General features: G+C 33.7%; 1 pseudogene; it reads left to right on the top strand.

Moving 5' to 3' along the window:
- The first annotated feature begins 17,734 nt into the window (after positions 1-17,734).
- LOC128248213 (U4 spliceosomal RNA) lies at positions 17,735-17,853 on the top strand (annotated as a pseudogene).
- Positions 17,854-21,144: the final 3,291 nt, after the last annotated feature.

Below are 21,144 nucleotides of genomic sequence, written 5' to 3'. Positions count from 1 at the left end.
CAGTTGCAACAGCAATTAACACTGCAGCTACTGTCATCCTGACTAGGGGCCTTTAAATGTTTTGGCAGCGATCCTTCTAGGTTTCAGTTTCCCTATAGAAATGCTATCGAGTTAACTTCTAACGCATTTTTTTCAGAATTTCAATGACCTCGACTTACCCTTAAATTATTTCTTGCTGATAGTTGGCTATCATTACTGGGTTGTCTGCGATTTTTAAAGATCCTTGTTCTATTGTATATATTTTCTTCTCTTTGAGGAAATTCAAAGATATATTGAAGTAACTGTAGAATTGTACAGCATCGCATCTTAACGTAAGAAAAATACACACAAATGTATAAACATAGAAATAAAGTCGCAGAGTGGTGAGGAGTAACAGCAATAACATTCAATAAATGTGTGTGTTTGTGTGTGTGTGTGTGTGTACGTACATATATACATAGAAATTTCTATTTATATAGAAATGTATTATATATACACATATAGATCTGAGTGTATTCTATAACTTCCTCTTTCCCTCAAAAGATATTTAGTGTGTGAGAAATTCAACGCATTATTTGCTTAAACACATATTTGCATATTTATCGCCAGATATTTAAAATAGTATTTATCCCCCAGCCAATACAAACGACTACATAACGTTGTTTTGTATGAAATGCACTGATTTCATGAAATTGGCAATTATTTTGGTGCCGAGTAATTTTAGATTTACATTTCAGCCAATGAAAATGTTATTTACAGCTAACTTTGCTAGTGATAGTTTGGTTCGTTTAAAGACACAATGGAGACAGGTATATTAAATGATGGACAAATGTAAATTACATACATTCGCTTGGATGATGCTGTATAAATGGTGAATAAACAAAGAAGAAGCCGACCGTGAAAAAACCAAAAATACCATTTGGATAACTTTTAATGATTGCTGTTTATTGAAAGTTGTAAACAATCGATGCAAGGAATCTTCGACAATGTGTCTTGGTAGGTATTATTGCAGATGCTATTAAAATTCGCTTGTAACCTTAATATAAATGAAGATAGAATGACCTCGGCGCTGCCTCATTATCTGAAAAGTACAACCGGATGATATCACGGACCAATGATTGAAACTGACAATTATCACTGTTTAGCTGCAACAGTCAAATCTTCCTACAATCACGAACTAACACGCGCCATTCTATATTAGATAACGTAATCCTAGATAAACCGTCAGGGAGAAAGGTACACGTTATGCAGTCGTCATCATAGGTATGGTTTATGGGATCGAAAGACGAAGTTGACTATTATTAGCCACAAAAAATAATGTTCATTTTATATCTTAAGCGCAGGTAAATGATGAAGTTTCCGAGTATTAAACTCGCAAACAACTAACTACCAGAACAGTGTTTATTGTCTAAAAAAATAGGATATAGATAAAGTGAGAGATACAGCCAGAATGAACAATGTACTTGATATTCAGGGGTTCACTGATTTTATGGCAGATCTGCACATCTGTGTTCACCTGGAGAGCTAGAATAACAATAAAATATATGCGAGGTATACATTTTATTTATCGGAAAAAAACAATTTTTAATATGTGCGTGTGTGTGACTAACTCTGTGTGTGTATGTGTATGTGTGTGTATGGTTGTATGAACAGATAGATGGAAAGAATTATAGATAGATAGAGAGAGAGAGACAGAGAGAGATGTATAGATTGATAGACACACATATATATATTATGTTTATACATGTGTATACATAGAAATATATATGTGGGGGATGTGTGTGTGTAGGCTCAGGCGTGGCAGTATGGTAAGAAGCCGCCTTCCCAATCACATGGTTCCGGGTTCAGTGCCACTACGTGGCACTCTGAGCAAGTGTCTTCTACTATAGCATCGAGCTGACGAAAGCCTTGTGATGCTATTTGGTAGACGGAAAGCGAAAGAAGCCCATCGTATATATATATGTGTGTGTGTGTGTGTGTGTGTGTGTGTGTGTATGTGTGTGTGTGTGTGAGTGTGTGTGTCTGTGTTTGTCCTCCCACCATCGCTTGACAGCCGATGTTTACGTCCTCGTAACTTAGCGGTTCGGCAAAATACCCTAATAGAATAAGTACTAAGCTTACAAAGAAATATGTCCTGGCGTCGATTTGTTCGACTACAGACGGTGCTCCAGCATGACCGCAGTCAATATATATATATAGGTATGTATGTACGTATGTATGCGTTTATGTATATGTAAGCATATGAATAGATACGCGCACAGTATAAGAAGCACGGGTACACATAGATTCATGTACACATTGGTTGTGTGGGGGAGATTTACGAGTCGCAACCCTGTGCTTTCGATTTTTTGTTTCCTTTTACATTCTCACTTCTAGTCACTTGCGCAAGTGTCGTCTGATATGGCCACAGCCAACCAATATTTGTTTGGGAATTTGGTAAATAGGAACTGCGTATGCGGCAGAAAATGTAGGCTTTGGTTTTAACGATGAAACACATAATAGAATTTAACCTCAGAATCTTAGTAAACGCGAGTGTATATCACATGTCTGCTAGGAATGAAAGAAGGATAATCCTCATGGTATTGGCAAAGCTTTGTTAATTTTCCTTTCCTCTATATTTCACCTTTGTTGTGGATCGTGCATCCTGCGTTGTGAACTGGATGCGGTTGTCATTCATTCTTTTTAGGAAATTGCTCTATACTTAAACATTTTTTTTTTCTCGAAATAACGATTATGAATCTTTATATTATTGATTTTGTTCTTCTTACTATTGAACCAAGTACATATATATATATATATTTGTTGTCGTTACTCAAAATGTGTTTTCAGTAGTGCTATGCTTTCTTGTAAAATGGTCGTAAGTTTGCTTTTTTCTTTCTTTTTTCTATTTTCTCGCATTTGTTTCTGTGTTCATAATTATTTATCTTCTCCAGTTTCTTGGCCACTGTTTTACCTCAATCAATATTCATTCTGCACCACCTGACATTTTAATATCAATGTTCTCCAAGGTTTACTCTTAAATTATTCATCACTTTTCCCAAGGCCTCAATAATATTTGTCAGGATCATGAGCTTCTGGCATCCCTTCCACGATAATATACTTCAAGTTGGTAAAATAATCTACTTTTGCATTTTTACCGCTTACTCTTTTTACTCGGCTATCGTTCGTATCAAAATGCATGCGAGACCCATTACCTTGCATTGGCCTTTCTTCTTTCCAGTAACAAGTTAGAGGTACATGTTGGTGTTATGCTTAGCGTGCCATATATTTGGTTTTGTACATAGTGTTGTTCTAGAGATTGTTTAAAAAACCATAAGAAAATTATGAGTTTGTTTTAAAATTTGAGATTACACAGACATTATTTTAAGTAGGAGCACTATCTTTTGAATTTCTGCCATTTTGGGTTTCCTGATATCTGAGCTAGGTAGCATCAGCCCCTTTTGCTATCATTCCTAGGGCACCTATGCCAACAGGTATTGTTTTAGTCGTCAGATTCCACATTTTGCTTATTTCTATTTCAACATCTTTTTACTTGCTCAGTTGTTGGTATTTCTTGACAGATACGTTTATATCGATTGGGACAGTCATATCAATGAGGAAACATGATTTTTGTCTGAAGTCTTTCAGTATGATGTCTGGCCTATTTGCATCTATGTTGCTGTCAGTTTGAATGGGGGAAGTTCCAGGCGAGTGAGATGTGATCATTTTCAATGACTGGAGTGGTTTGTGTTCCCACCAGATTTTATAATGGGGCAAGTTCAGGTTTTTGCAAATTACCCAGTGAATATATTGTGCTGCTCTGTCATGCCTGTTGAGATATTCTGTAGGCGCAAGAAAGCTGCACATGGAGACATAGTCAATGGTCTCATTTTGTTGTTGACATACACGACATATTGGGTAGCTGCCGTTCTTTAATATGTTTTGCCTAGGAGTTCCTTGTACGGAGACATTGAGCTTGGGCTGCTATGATAAACCCTTCTGTCTAGTAGTAGTAGTAGTAGTAGTAGTAGTAGTAGTAGTAGTAGTAGTAGTAGTAGTAGTAGTAGTAGTAGCAGTAGTATATAATCTGCAAGCTGGTGGAATTCTGATTCCGCCGATGTCGACTTTGCCTTTAATCTTTTCAGGGTCGATAAATTAACTACCATTGAAACACTGGGGACAATGTAATCGACTAGTCCCCTCCTCCCAAATTTCAGACCTCGTGCCTTTAATTGAAAAGATTGTTACTATTATTTTAGACTTCGCACAGAATACAATATCGTGAGGTTGTTGATTGAAGATAATGTGTTTACCGGGGTTTTGCACTGTTTGTCAAGTCACAAGGACCTCAGACAGACAGTACTTTGCACAAATGCGTGCAGTTCCAAGTAATGCCATATTTTGCAATACACCTAGATTGTGTATGTGTGTGTGTGTGTGTGTGCGTGTGTGTGTATGCTTGCAGTATGTATGAATGCATGCATATATGTATATATGTATGTAAATGCGTGTAGATTTTTATTGTTTTCGTTTTAAATCTGGTGCTAGGCTATCGGAAACGTTTGCCGAATTGCTAAATGACAGGAATGTAAACAAGCCGGTTGTCAAGTGTCATGGGACAGAGTTGATAAACACAGATAGAAAGTCACGCACTTATACCACGGGCTTCCGTGCAGTTTTCGTCTATCAAATTAACTCACAATACATTGGTAGACCCTGGGTTATGGTAATTGACACATGTCCGAGGTGCCGCGCAGAGGGACTCAACTCGAAGACCCAAAGACAAATGCTTGTAAAACGAGTTTCTTGACCACACAATCGTTGCTGTATTTATCTGTGTGGATATGGGTTTGTATGCGTAAGTAGTAGGTGGATGTAGTCTTGAATGTTGTCCTTCGCATTCATATGTCCAACGACCTATCCAAGGTATGACGTCTCTGCTGCAGTAAATGCTGGCAGAAGCTACGTATCAATGACAAATCTTCAAAGTAACCTATTAAGGAAATGGTGACGACGTGGTTCGATTTTGCTAAAAATAGCAGCTAAGACTCTAGCAAGTCATACATTATTGCTTATAAGTTGGGAAGGGGAGATCGCTTTGTATAATGAGAACTTAATTATAAATATTTACGAAGAAAATCATCAGAGCAAAGCCACAGCTGCAATCGTTTGTCATAATTTTGCTCGACATTAACCTACACAACTTCAACAACACCATCAGTAACAGGAAGATTATCATTAGGGTTAAAAACAAGAATAACATGAAAATGTAGCAGCGACAGGGCCTACATAATAAATTATGAATTGCTTATTTGATTATCTTCTCGTTTAATGAATTTTCTTTATACCTACACAAAACAAGAAACTGACTGTTGAATAGTATATAAATGAGATGGCGGAGAGTAGAAATAGACTATACAGTGTCGCTTCATCTGAATTTCAATTAGATTCCCCTATATTCTAGAATAGTCAATGCCAATAACATACATCCCTCACCCTTACCCTCTTGGTTATATTTATCTCATTGTCTATATTTCAATGATTTACAAACCAACTGATCAGCTATCCACCCCCACACATACATATACGCACGCACACACATAGATATATATACACACACACTACCATTTTTGTTTTTATTTTAAATTTATTTGTTTTAATCTCTTTTGTGCGTATATTGCTTAGTGATGTGTTATATACAAACGTACACACGCAGAAAGAGACGCACACACACACACACACACACACACACACACACACACACACGTATGTATTCACACATACATAATACACATACGCATACAAACGCACACATGTATATATATATATATTCGTGTATAGGTATGTATACACACACACATATAAAACATATATATGTATGTATACAGACACAGACACATTCACCATTCACACACACACACACACATATATATATATATATATATATATATATTTTGGAACTATATATATATATATATATATCTTTCAGACGATTATTTCTTCCTGAGAAAATTGACCTATAATTATAAATACCTATATATACACATTATGATAGTCCTGGAAATGCTTCCGACTACGACGACGGCGACGGAGACGGCGATGATGACGACGACGACGACGATAACAGCGAAGGCGGCGAAGGCGAGGGTGACGATAGTGAAGGCAACGACGATGTAGGTGATGACGGCGAAGGCGGTGACGGCGAAGGCGGTGACGGCGAAGGCGGTGACGGCGAAGGCGGTGACGGCGAAGGCGATATTGTGAGACTATTAATAATAATAATAATGAGGATGGCGTTGATGAAAATATAGGTTGTATTCACATGCGGTCTCGTTTATACTTGAGTCTCTCGTTGAATATGTTTGTCTCTAATTGTTCCGATCTTTTGAATTTAAATTTGTTGATACGTTTCTGTATGTATCAGGTTGGTGCAAAGGTAATTTTTTAGAAAACAGTTCAGATGGTATTTTTTTTTTTAAATTGTGCCTCTTGCAATGTTTTAAGAATGTCACAATGAGTTATACATTTTCTTTCAGATTCTGATAGTATTGACCCTCCACTTCTGTTATATTCTCACCCATGTTCGTCCCATCTAAAGGTCACATGAGATATGTCTTAATCTATAAGTTTCATAAAGGTGTCACTCCAAGCACAGCCGCAATGTGTCTTCAGAGAGTTGTAGGGGATGATGTAGTAAGTGAAATAGATATTCCAGGAGATGGATTTCTCGCTTCAGAAGACGAGATTTGCGTTTGAAAGACGAGCCAAAAGAAGGTCGTTCAAAACAACTTGATTCCGAAGAGTTGGAAACTGTTGTCACAGAAAATCTAACCGTTTCTTGTAGAGAACTTGCAGAAGAGCTTAACGTAGCCCATAAAACTGTTCTACGGCAACTGTAGAAGAGCGGAAAGGTTTCAGGGTTTGGAAAATTGGTCCCGCACAAACTGTCTCAAGGCACTCTGCAACAGCTTGTTTTTTTGTTTCTTGAGACTTTAAGGAACCATTTTTAGGAAGGTTTGATACAAGTAATGAGAAGTGGATTCTTTATCATAACGTTAAACGCCGCCGATCGTGGATCAGTCGAGGAGGAAGACCTTTTCAACAAACAAGGGAAGGTTATCATCCAAGGAAAGCAGCCGTTGAATATATGTAAAATTTGCAATTCAGCTTTCCTGATTTGGATATAAACGAATTGACACAGATAATAATGTAGCTTCCCTCGTCAGTAAAACGTAGGCTAACCTATTTATGATTAAATTAGGGTCGAAATGGCGCCCTTGTAGGACATCATTTTTCTGTGTAAAATTGGGCAGATGTCTACTTTAACATACGGCAAATTTATTTTATCTACGAATGGCTTACGTTTTTGACTTTTCTCCATAATGAACATTAGTAGGAAATCCAAATACTGCTACCACGTCGTTCCTTCTCGTAACAAATAGATTTGTCAATACTATAGAAGCGCGAGTACAGTGATCGAGAAGAAAAAAGTTTCAGAGCATTGTATTTGGCTCTCTTTATTTCTTCTCTATACCAGTGACTCAGTACTTGTTGGATCAAAGACATCTGTTATCTGAATGCAGAGAAATCTTCTCTACACAAAGCTATATTCTGAATCGTTGAAGGAAAACTCATCCTCGCTCAAACTGACACATTAGTTTCGCTTCAGAGAGGTTTTATATAACATTGATTTTGCTCAAGCAGAAGATTACCACAAGCAAGGTGACCAGAAGAAAATGGTTTTCGAACGTGCTCAACATGTCTAACTCCACCTTCCAAGTTAATGTCTTATTAACAATCCCTGTATAACATTGGTTGTATAGTGTGATAGCCATTGTGTATTCTCACTTGATTTTACAGAATTTGTGACATTGCGGATAGAAACTTTTGAATTTCTTTATTTGCTTATAATGTACGGATTATAATTCTACACCATAAATCGCTATACTGGGCAACATTAATTTATATATGCTTGACATTGTGTATATTATCCAATATCTGAATCATTCGGAACCCGATTTGTCAACTTGTCAAATGCAACACATATTTTTGCCTAATTTTATGGAGTAATCGAGATTCATTATCAGTGGATATTTTATACATAATATGTGGCCGCAATCCTTTACCATTTTTTGCACATACCAATTAATATAGATTTCAGGACTATTTGAGATATATCTACTCCTAATTCTGGATTGCTGAAAAATGCATATTATTCATGTGGATTGTAAGTCTAAAGTTGTTTGCAGCGGCCGACAAATATGCTGCGCGTCTTCAAACAACTTTAAGTGATTGGGTAAAAATGGATTGCAAAGTGCAATTTACACAGAAGCAGTTCTGATTTCTATGTTTCAGAATGGAGTCATTGAATATTGAAAAATGTTGTCATCAGTTCGAAATTGAATCTTGCAAACAATTGGCTCTTCTTTAAAAGTTGTATTAAGGAGATGGTTGTATTAACGATACTCGCATTCAATTTTTTAAAAGGTGCGAAGAAATAATACGAGAAGAAAACACGAGAAGAAATAATATTGGACAAAACATTTTATAGACCCTTAGAATTATGCTGTTACATGTCTTTGTTGTAATATAAATGAAAACTGTGAAGTGGTCCAAATTTGCATTCTAGTACTTTACTAACGATGATAATCCTGTGAAACAACTTCTTATAATTTTTAATTATAAAAATTTGTTACACAGGATTTGATGAAGACACCTACTAAGGTCGGCCTTGGCAATAATTTTCGCTCTAATTACAAACAAAGAAATATCGCGGTGATCATCACAGACTGTATATTCCTATTTACTATTTTACAGGTGGTCTTTATGGCTTGATTGCTTATATTGTGGAAGTGGTTTGTTGTTGTTACCTTACAATGGTTTTGAAATTTTGGATTCGTGGGGAAGAAATATAGCGGCGCATGTCTTTCCTGCACCGGGCATCGTAAAACACCTTCCCACTTCATCGCTGCCAGCAACTTGTCAGTACCAGGATCTCGTTCACAATTTCAGTGAATTCTTCGAATGTAAAATTATGGATATTCTAAAGCCAAAATTTATATTCTTAAACCTCAAGGCATCCGGATATCTCTTGCGGCTCATTGTTTGAGGAACAATTTATTAGAATAGGAAATGAGTCTTCAGGTAATCAATATCATTCTGCTTGTTTCAATAAGATGTCATTTATAATTATATGCATAATGCAGTTATGAAACAAAAGTCACCGAAAGAAAAAAACATTTATTTGAGAAGAACAAAAGTGAAAACATAGGGGCATCATCTGATAGGCATATTACTGAGATGTCCACGACATACAAACCACTAGACGGATGAATTCTGAAATCATGCGGAGTGAGAGAGAAATAAGACTTTTTTTTCTTCTGTAGAAACAACGGTTACTAGAATTGTCTTGTAACCGTTGTCTCCACAGAAGAAATAAAGTTACCTGGATTACTCTGATTTTATATTTCGAGTATAAAGTCTTATACTGACTCGCAAAACGCGGAAAATTTTAAGCAAGAACATAATAACCAATATAATTTGTGAGTGTGTGTGTGTGTGTGTGTGTGTGTGTGTAAATGTGTTTACGCGTGCGCAAAGAAGTATAAAGCATATAAACAGAGACTGACTAAATATGGAAGGGAGTGTTTGAGGGATGGTGCCTGTTTATTTAATCGTTAATATTGTTTAATATAAAATATTAATATGACATCTACACTAGTTTCCACTGAAAATCCTGCCAAATTTACTTGCTGCTATAAGGTCGAATGCATCGTATCAATGAATCCTTCAGCTGCCAAATATAGACCAAACAAATTCGATTTATGTCATATTATTAATGCAATTATTAATATCGTTGCTACTATTTATGGCCACGGTTTAACAAAATAGAACAACGGAATATTTGTTTTGTGGTATCTAAACTCTCTCACCATACAATCAGCCTTTCAAACACCAACGGAGTGATTTGTAATCTTCATCCTTCCGGAGACGATAACACAAAAAGCACCAGTCAATTATAGACGACTTTAACCTTTCTCTGTGTGGATGGGGATCTTATAATTATTTTAGACATAATTTGTGTTCATATTTAGCACACTGATCACCCACGATCGAGTTCATTAGAAGTTGAACGATGTAACGTGACCATTCCGTAAATTTTCACATAAATTAGCGAATTGGTGCCCTCGTTACACGGGTTGAGACAATCCCTATTTCTATTTGTTGTGAATCCTTACGATCAGATTTGAAACTCCGTAGAGCAACCATTCCTCTTGCTTAATTAGAGCTCAGAACACTGAACTGAAGTAAGTTGTAAACGTTGGGCAATTTGACTTGCATCATCTGTAGTTCTTTACTTTCTCACTTAAAATCCTTCTTATTTAAATTCTTCAGGCTCTAATAAAAGAAACGTAACAGGAAAGGGATTGTTTTGAAGAAGATATTAGAACATTTCACAAAATACTTTGCTACATTTATTTTGGTATTCATTGCGATATTCACTTCATACATCGTTGTAGTCCTCGCTACCAGTAGAGTCACTGGTCCCATTCTGGGATTAAATAACACGATTACATGAATGACTATATCTCTGACAAAGTGCCCGTGCATCTTTCTTTTCCTCTCTCTCTCTCTTCTCTCAATTGTACGCACACATGTTTGCGGTTTTGTGTGTGTATGCGTATATGTAAGTTGTGTGTGTATGTATGTATATGTGTGCATGTGTGTGTATGTGTGCGTGTGTGTGTGTGTGTGTGTGTTCACTAGATAAAAAACTTTAAGCTAGTATTGACATACAACGTATCAAGTATTTTGTGGAATTTTTTCCGGTTCCTTTTCTAAATTTCTGCTGTTTTTTTATAGATTTGTATGCGTGGTCATTAACTAATCATTAACTAATCATTAACTAATCATTAACTGATCATTAACTGACGATAATCAACAGAAACGTATTACATGTTCAGTTTTATTTTTATTGATGCAGGCAATAGAGCAGCAAAGAGAGGCTCTGAAAAATATGCCTTTCGATGTTTACTCTGATACCAGCGGCCGTTGGGATTAAACAGACTTTGAGTTGAAATTTTACTTTCGTGCTTGAAAGTCCTTTAGTGCTATCCGAATATTGCAGTGAATTCCATCGACAAAATCCTTTGCCAAAACTATATGAAAATAAAAAAATATAATTTTCTATTACTCAATATTTTTCTTGCAGTGGTTTTCGACTTATAGAATTTATGAATCGATTCTTCTTTAAAGGTGACTTATATAGTTTCCTTTTATATTATGTATAAGTAATGGCGATTTTGTTTCTTGATGGAATTAAATGGAAATATTGGTATGAATTGAAACTTTTTCAATTTAGATCCTTGTGTTTATCATCTAATATCCAGCAATAGTATTGAAATCTTCTGGGGTTTTTTTCAACGAAGAGGTTGATGGAACAGCGAGGCTTCTTTGCCAATAATCTATCTTTTATCAAATATCTAACTGTGTAGCAAGTTATCCTTTTATTCATTTATTTATTATTTACTAAAATCAATGATTAGTTTTCTTTATTTTTTCCGGTATTCACTAAATGCTTGATTTACCACTAGCTGTTCATTGTAGCCATCCATTTCTTTCTAAATCCATATCAGATTTCCATCTACTGTAATACAATATTATCTTACAGATAATAAACAGATCAACAGACATATTCTAGAGTATGTATAGAATGTCTTCATTATATTACTTTATTATAAAATAACTATTTAGATGCTATTTTTGAGATTTCTAGCGTACTCCTTCCCGCAAATAAACATTGTTTTGTTTTATAGTAATCTGTCGTTTGTTGAATTCTCGTGTGTTGAAAAATTCATTAAATTCTGCGGCAGCAGAATTTATGTATGCAGCGGATACGTTCTTAAACTGGAAATCGGTTCTTCGGTCATTTCTAGGTTAATAGCAGTACTGATTGTGTTGATAAAGCTTCTAGTAGTTATGCTCGGTTAACCTGTAGGGTTATTATTGATTTATCTTTCCTTATCCATTGTGCATATTTTGGTTCCATATATTCCCCTAATATCATAGATGTTTTATTGTTGTTAGTGAAGATTCCGCTCTGATGTTTCGTTTATTTTTGTGTTTTATTATCTTTTTGGCGTCTCACTAAAATTGTTTTAGTATTTTGTTTCAGGTACGTGATTTTGATGCAAGAACCACTCACGTCTTTCAAATCGTTTTATCCAGCCTATATTTGCCAGCGTGAGTTGTTTTAATTTTTTCTTTCACTTCAATAATCTCTCCTCTTTATCCAATACTGCATTTCCTGAATGGTTATTCGTTTTTCATTTCTTTTCCTTATTAGCTGTCTCCGTTTCTATTTCATTGAAAATGGTTAGGCTTTTTATTGTATTGTATATATATTTCCACTGGATTTTTTTTTCTTGTGCCTGGGGGGAAAATTGACTTACGCTATGAGCGTTGAGTCAAGTTTTACTCGCAAATACCATGGTTACTGAATAAATTAAGTTCCGGTTCTGTGTCAAGAACGGCTCTTTACAGACAACAACAACAACAACAATACATTACGTCGAGGGCTTGGATTTATTTGAGTATTATTTAGTAGAGTTGTTTGATTATTCTTCGCTTGGCAAGGCGTTTCGTTCATCAATAGTGATTGATCTTTTAATAGTCAGTTCTCCCTCCATTTTGTTTATTACTTCATCATTGTTTACTCTGCTTATTCTCGTGTCATGTTTGTTTTTATTTCATTTCTTTTCAGAGGAGACCAGAATATATTCTGTGTTGTGGCTAGGTATTCATTCCAAAGCTCCTATCTGTGGGCACCTTTCATAGTTATTATCCTCCTTAATGTGTTTGTTATTTTCTCCCTGTGTCTATTCAGCTCGTGCATTTTTTCTGACTACGTGGCGTAATTTGCATCAGGTTTTCCAGAGACATTCACTTGATTTTTTGTCATTTTTGTCGTAAGCTGTCTCTCTACATTTTCTGCGTTTTTTTTTTCTTCTTTTAGGGGTTTTATATCTTGTGTATTCTGGTGAGTTCATCTTTTCATTCGTTTGCGTGAGTTTGAATTGTTCTTTTTATGAATTTTAATTATTTTCGTATTTTTTTCATTCTCTAGTGATACTAAACTAATTCTTAAATATTTTTTTCTTGATCAATAAACAGTAGTTCCTACTCTCATCGGTGAATTTATGTTCAACTTTCAGCTTATATCTTTTCTATTGCCCTCAAGGGTTTCCTTCTGACCAAGCGATCGAAGTTATTTTCAATTCTTATAGACGATAAGCGTGACGAAGGAGGTGGTTTTATGTCCACTTTTCAGCTTACTTCTTCGTTGCTCATAAGGATTTTAGTTTGGTCTATGGCGCACAAGAATTACAGTTACACTGTCTTTCCATCATGAGCATATTAAATTCACTCCGCAACATCTCATTCTCTGGAATGACAGGTTCTACAGATATGTAGGGCTGAAGTGGGCAGTTTTGGTGCAGAGCCTTTGATAGCATTATTTACTACACGACACGAATATATTTTTATGTTCAGGAAGAATGACGTACTCTGTGTGTGGATGTGTGTGTGCGCGCGCGCATGCGTGTGTGAGTATGTGTGTCATTATTGAGTTTTATTTCAAGATTTCTTGCCAATAGAGAAGAGTCAGTTTCTAACCTACATCTAAGCCTCCTTCGTTGGAACTTCAACATGAACAACAGGGTATTTTCGATTGTATATATATGTATGTATGTATGAATGTATTTATATATGTATATATGCAGATTTGTATGTCTTGTATTATGTATGTATTCTCATATGCATATATTTGCATATCTAGACATGTTCATATATACTTAAATGATAATCTACTGGATCCCATATCTAATCAACTGGCAAACGTTATAACTATTTATGAATGATGATGAATATTGTAATATTTTAATTACTTATGGAGAATGAGTTAAGGCGGTAAATTGGCAAAGAATTTAGAACTTTGGATATATGTGCTAAAACCTCTTTGGATTTATGTGCTAAAACCTCTGTATTGTGAGATTAATTTCCTACTATCACCAACATTACCATTCCCGATCAAGATTCGCGTGAGTGCTGGTAAATCAAACAGCACACCTTGTTATATTTGGACGGGTATTCAAGGCTGTTCACACTTGCCTAAGAGAATTTATTAAATTTCTGCTCTTAACTATAACACTTTGCTGACGCCATAATCAAACCTAAATGACACTGTGCGTAAACAGAAGGAGGCTTCAATATGCACGCACGTTCGTATGCCATTTTTATATCTAATGGCAATCTTTCAGAATATTGACCTAATTTGTTTGTTTATGACAATCAAGATATTCAAAAATGTAATTGTTGTGGCATTCTGTGAACCTTTTTAGATAAGTTGTAATATTTCATTTATGTGGATATTTCATAAAACATTGATTGATTTTAATTTTAAAAACGGATAGGAAAAGTGTAAGAATTTTACTTCGAATGAATAGCGACATTGCAACTCGGAGAAAATAACGAAAAAGATATCAGCATCAGGTAATATATTAGTCATCATAATAAAAGAAGTAATTTTTAACATAATTTTGCATTCTCACGCTGTGAAATTTAAGAATTTAAGACATATAGTTAGTCACTGACCTTTCTATTCGCGGAAAAAAATATCGATATGGAAGTATACGCGAATCAAAACATACACACAACCACATTTATAAATATGTGTGTATCTGAGTGTGTGTGTCTTCGTGCATATATATATATATATATATATATATATATATATATATATATATATATATATATATATATATATATATATATATATATATATATATATATATATATATATATATATATATGTATATACATATATATATATATGTATATATATATATTTATATATGTATATATATATATATATATATATACATATATACATATACATATATATATATATATATATATATATATATATATATATATATATATATATATATATATATATATATATATATATATATATATATATACATATATATATATATATATATATATATATATATATATATATATATATACATATATACATATGTATATATATATATATATATATATATATATATATATATATACATATATACATATGTATATATATATATATATATATATATATATATATATATATATATATATATATATATATATATATATATATATATATATATATATATATATGTATATATATCGCTGTTGGTGTTATATTTTTCTATGTAGCATTGTCACAAGACATTGGAATATAATGTGACCGAGTAACCGTTTTTCTGGACAGACTGACACAATTTTCAGATATCGCAAATCAATTCGTTCTGACAATATTTCAAATCTCAATTTATGCCTAATTGGAAGAAATTTTATCGATAAACATTTTAAGGCAAGATGACGGAGAAAGAAATCTGTAAACTAAGAAACGATATGTGAAAATAAATATGAACGTGTAAAAAAAAATCAACTATAGAGGTGTGTATGTGTCTTTCAACAACTATTGAGGTGTGTTTGTTCGTATGTGTACAAACACATATACATTTGCATCCGTATATATATATATATATGTGTGTGTGTGTGTGTGTGTGTGTGTGATTGTGTGCGTGAGAGAGAGAGTGTGTGAGACTGTGTGTGTGTGAGAGAGAGTGAGTGTGTATGTGTGCGTATGCGCATGTGTGTGTGGACGTGCAATGCATGAGAGATTCTATTGAAATCAAATATCGAAAATCTACAGAAAATTACAATAATACTAGTGTAGGTACGTTTGTAGATATGCAGATATAAATGTATAGAAATATATTATTTAAGTACAAATACATATATTTTCGTGACTTTACAAGCACACGCACACGCTCACACACATACAACACACACACTCATATATATGTATGTATGTATATATGTGCGTACGTATGTATGTATGTATACCCAAACGTAAAACACGTTTATATACATAAAGAAATTTATGTTGATATAGAAATATGTGCTTGTTTGTGTATTTACATACATAAGTACATACGTGTGTGTGTGTGTGTGTGTGTGTGTGTGTGTGTGTGTGTGTGTGTGTGTGTGTGTGTGTGTGTGTAAAGTAACGTATCAGTGTTTTTGTTATTACGCTGAAATGTCTGCAACAGAGTTCATCAACAACTTGTTTGACAAATGTAAGAACTTGAGATTCAAGTCCGACAAAGAGACGTATTTAGCGATTCGGTCTAATAATAATATAGTGATATCTGCTTTTAAATGTCCTTCGCACATGTAAAATCGTCTTTACCTCAAACCTTTTACAAAAGTGTACACGGTTTGCACTTTGGTCAAATATGGCAGATAGCATATCCTTTAAAGAAGGTGCATGGAAGATCGTTTAAATGGTAAGAAAATTTGATCGTCTATCGAGTGTGATCAAAAATAATCAATATCGGCACTAATCATCATCTTTAATGAATGCAAAAACGTGTCGTGTCCCCTAATTTGAGGATAGAATTCAACCAACACCGACCGCCTACCGGGAAAGCCACCGGCAAAATTATAATTGTTTCCCCATCCCACTTCATGTATGAATATTACGTACAATATCACGAAAACGATTACCAGAAAGCTATCATTTTAAACTTATCCATAAATAGTATTCTACTAAAACGCAGCAACTGAAAATTATCCTGAAGAATGAAAGTATTTAGTGCAAAATTTGTTGTCTGAAGATATCATGTTAGTCGTTGTTGTCTTGTTTTTGCATCATTGTTAACGCTGATAAACCGCTCGCAATGCTGATGGCGCAGCCATATCATCACTTGTCATCCATTCGAGGACATCATGTTTATTCCTAATTTTGGTGATTCCAAAACCTCGTTATTTATTGAGTTCCTTTCCAACAGAAGAGAATGTAATGTAAATGGCTTTTATGTTAGTTGTAACAGTCCAGGAGAAGCCTTTCGTTTGTCCGGTTTAGTTTGATTCCATGTATCTAGAACCATATTTCTGAATGTGAAAGTTTATTTCTAAACACGAAAGCAGGTGATTCAGTGCGATTAGCTTGCTATTTCAGTCAGATCGAGCTCACTCATACAACATGCTTTGATGTTGTATTAAAAGTATGGCTAAGCTATAACTACAGCAAGTAAATGAAGACCCAACTTTAAACTGGGATACGAGAGCCTGCATTAAGTTTGTATCAGTTCATAAAAATACGGGAAATACAATACGATGCTTTGGTACGTTTGTGAGTTGGAGAGGAAATATCATATTTGTTTGACCGATGTAAAATGTGAGTAATGATATTTAAACTTTGATGTTTGCAAACAATTCTCGACTTGCTGTCAGTGACTCTAAAGTCCGTGTGGTCAAGTTGTCATTTATGGCAAAGTAGTTTAGGACGTCGGGCAAAATGCTTAGCGGAATTTCATTCGTCTTTACTTTCTGAGGTCGAAGACCGCTCAGGTTGACTGTACCTTTCATCCTTTCGAGTTCTATGAAATAATTACCAGGTGAATAGCAAGATCGATGTAATCGACTTACCCGCCTCCTCTCGAAATTGTTGGCTTTGTGCCAAAATTTGAAACTAGAATTTCCTCTATTTACATTATTTAGATTTGACGGATGTTTATCCTCATCGTGTTTGTTGTTAACACAGTGTTTCGGCTGATATACCCTCCAGCATTCATCAGGTGTTTTGGGGAAATTTCGAACCTGGGTTTTCATTCCTAAGGTATTTTTCGATGTTGTTAGCTTTGCGCAGAGGCGGTACCATAGCCAATGAGGGTTATCCGAGGCGTGGTTATTACTAGTTGAAAATATTATTATTAGTATTATTATTATTATTATTATTATTATTATTTATTATTATTATTATTTATTATTTAGGTCACTGCCTGGAATCGAACTCGGAATCTTGGGGTTAGTAACACGCTCTCTGAACCACTACAGCATATGCCTGTGGGCAATTATGTAGTGAATTTTAGGGCTTATAAATCGAATATTTTCCTATCCGTCAAATGTAAATAATGTAAATAATGTACATAATTCTTCATCTCTTAAATATAGAACTGTATTAGAATGTCCTCTTACAGTGACTTTGTAATATCTGGGAGTGACATCTGTTGAATTTGTCTTCAAACAGAGTGAATATTCTCATATGTTGTTCTTTGTTTGATCCTTCTCCAGCCATGTCTGGCTCGTAACGGCCGGGTTCCCGATATCATTGGCATGTAGGATCTTCACCTGAACGGGACGCCAGGAGAGAAAATTGTGGTGAAAGAGTCAGCAGAATTTCGCCATTACCTTCTACCTGAGCCGCTTGGAGCTTATATATATATATATATATATATATATATATATATATATATATATATATATATATATATATATATATATATATATATATATATATATATATATATATATATATATATATATATATATATATATATATATATATATATATATGCATGAAGCTATTCAGGGCAGATCTGATATTTCTGCGCTAGATACTTTTTTCCTAAATGTAGTCAATTTCTACCTACCCAGTCATGCTTATTCACCAAGCATCTACTTGACAATACTGTCATCATAACTTTATTATTATAATTCTTCTTCAGGAATCGCTCTTAAATGCTTCTGTCAGAAATGTTTAAAATATTTCGAGTTCTGTATTCGAACATCTGATTTTGGGATAAATATTTTTTTTTTTTCCAATTCTTTACATCAACTTACCATACTAGAATTAGTTACATCGCTACACTTTAAAATATTAAAATTCGAGGAAGATTCATGCTGGCGATGATTCAACCACAGGTCAGTAGGTAGAAACCAAGTACGATTTAGTTTACACTGACTCAATATATCTTTAAAATGCTTGCTAATAATCGTCTCGTTCCCAAATCGTATATTGTAGATTACTGTTAATGGATGGTGTTTGATGTAAACGTTATGCAGTATAAAACTCAACGATAGTTAAGATCAACTTTCAAGTTTAACCTGAAATACTTTTGCCTTGCCTGGTTTGATCTGTCGACCTGCAGGTTCTCATTTCGTTTCTATAACTATCTGGAAGCCACTTCTAAGCCTCGTCAACATCGTTCACGTCGTTCTCCTCATTGTCGAGTTTGTGTCGCTGCCACTGGTCCTTTTTCTCTTTCTTCTCACCATCACTATCATCATCAACATAGCCCTGGTTAGTTTAATTAAAATAATTGTTGAGGTTGTCGCCGGTATTGTAAATGCCGTCGTTGTTATTTCTACTAGATTAACTATATTTTACTGCTAATAGCGATGTATACTAGTTATGAATGTAGTCATCGATTAGTTGAACCGAAAAATCTGTGCTTTGGAAATGCTTCTGTAAACATTCGACAAAGCTTTGCACTATATTCCTTACGTCATGTACGCACAAAAACAGATAAGTAACAACGTACGTACATAGGTGTGTGCGTGTAAACATATATATATATATTTATATATATATATATATATATATATATATATATATATATATATATATATATATATATATATATATATATATATATATATATACATACATATATATACACGCACATATGAATATATGCATATATATGTGTGTGTGTGTGTGTGTATATACATACATAGATTAATATCAATTAAACTTACCTATCTTTCTGTCTCTCTGTCTATCCGCCTTTCTCTCTGCCATACTCTCTCTCTCTCTCTCTCTCTCTCTCTCTCTCTCTCTCTCTCTCTCTCTCTCTCTCTCTCTCTCTCTCTCTCTCTCTCTCTAAATATATATATAAATATATATATCTTTCTATATAAATATATATATATATACATATATATATGCAGAGAAACTATATACCAACGTTGGTAAATACGATATATTATGCAAGCAGAAACTAGCATGTACGTATGTACATGGCGAGATGCATTCAAAATATGTACACAATAGGTTATTCATGTAAAAAAATATCATATTATGAAGCTTGTAAACAAAATATACACACATATTTTTGCATTCACGCACACATACACCCGAACACCCATTCATCTATACGCAAGCACACATATACACACACATAGACATAAACACACATAGACTTACACACATACATACACACAGACACACGCAAATATATATCTAGAGAGAGAGAGAGAGAGTAAGAGAGAGCCGTAGAAATTTTCTGAACATTAGAGCTATCATTTTTAACCAGATAAATATATCTTTATATCAGAAAATCTATGTTTACTTTAATGTCTCTTTACTTGTCTCGGGGTTGGCTTTAAGAAAATAACAAAGCTTATACTCCGTCAAAAGTGTTTTATGCATGATGTATATGTGTACGTAACAAAATATATGTTTTTTTCATGTATATTTGCAGAGATACAATGATATGTATATTATGTATATGTGCGCATGCGGGTATGTATGTATGAGTGAGTGCATCTGTGTGTGTGTGAGTGTATGTGTACATACACACACACACACACACACACACACACATACATATATATATATACGTATATATATATATATATATATATATATATATATATATATATATATATATTATATATATATATATATTCATGTTTGTATACACATGCCGACGGTAATATTTATGCATATACATGCATGTGTGTGTACCTATATGCATATATATATATATATATATATATATATATATGAATGTATGTATACACATACATATATATATGAGTGTATGTATGCATGTACATATATATATATATATGTGAATGTATGTATACATATACATATATATATATAGATATATATATATATATATATATATACATACATACGTATATATATATATATATATATATATATATATATATATATATATATATATATATATATATATATGTATATATGTATATATATATATATATATATATATATATATATATATATATATATATATATATATATATATATATATATATATATATATATATATATATATATATATACATATATATAGAGATAGAGAAGAGGAGAGGAAAAATAGGGAGAGGATAGAGACGATTGGTAAGTATACAGACATAGATGCAGATAACAGAAACGTAAATACATAATAATATACATATATCGGAAGAAAGAACGATAGAAGGCTAGATAGATAGATAGATAGAGTGGCA

This window comes from Octopus bimaculoides, chromosome 6 (genome assembly GCF_046866305.1).
Source record: "Octopus bimaculoides isolate indiv1 chromosome 6, ASM4686630v1, whole genome shotgun sequence".
NCBI classification, from domain to species: Eukaryota; Metazoa; Mollusca; class Cephalopoda; order Octopoda; family Octopodidae; genus Octopus; species Octopus bimaculoides.
This window is presented reverse-complemented; position numbering and strand designations above follow the sequence as displayed.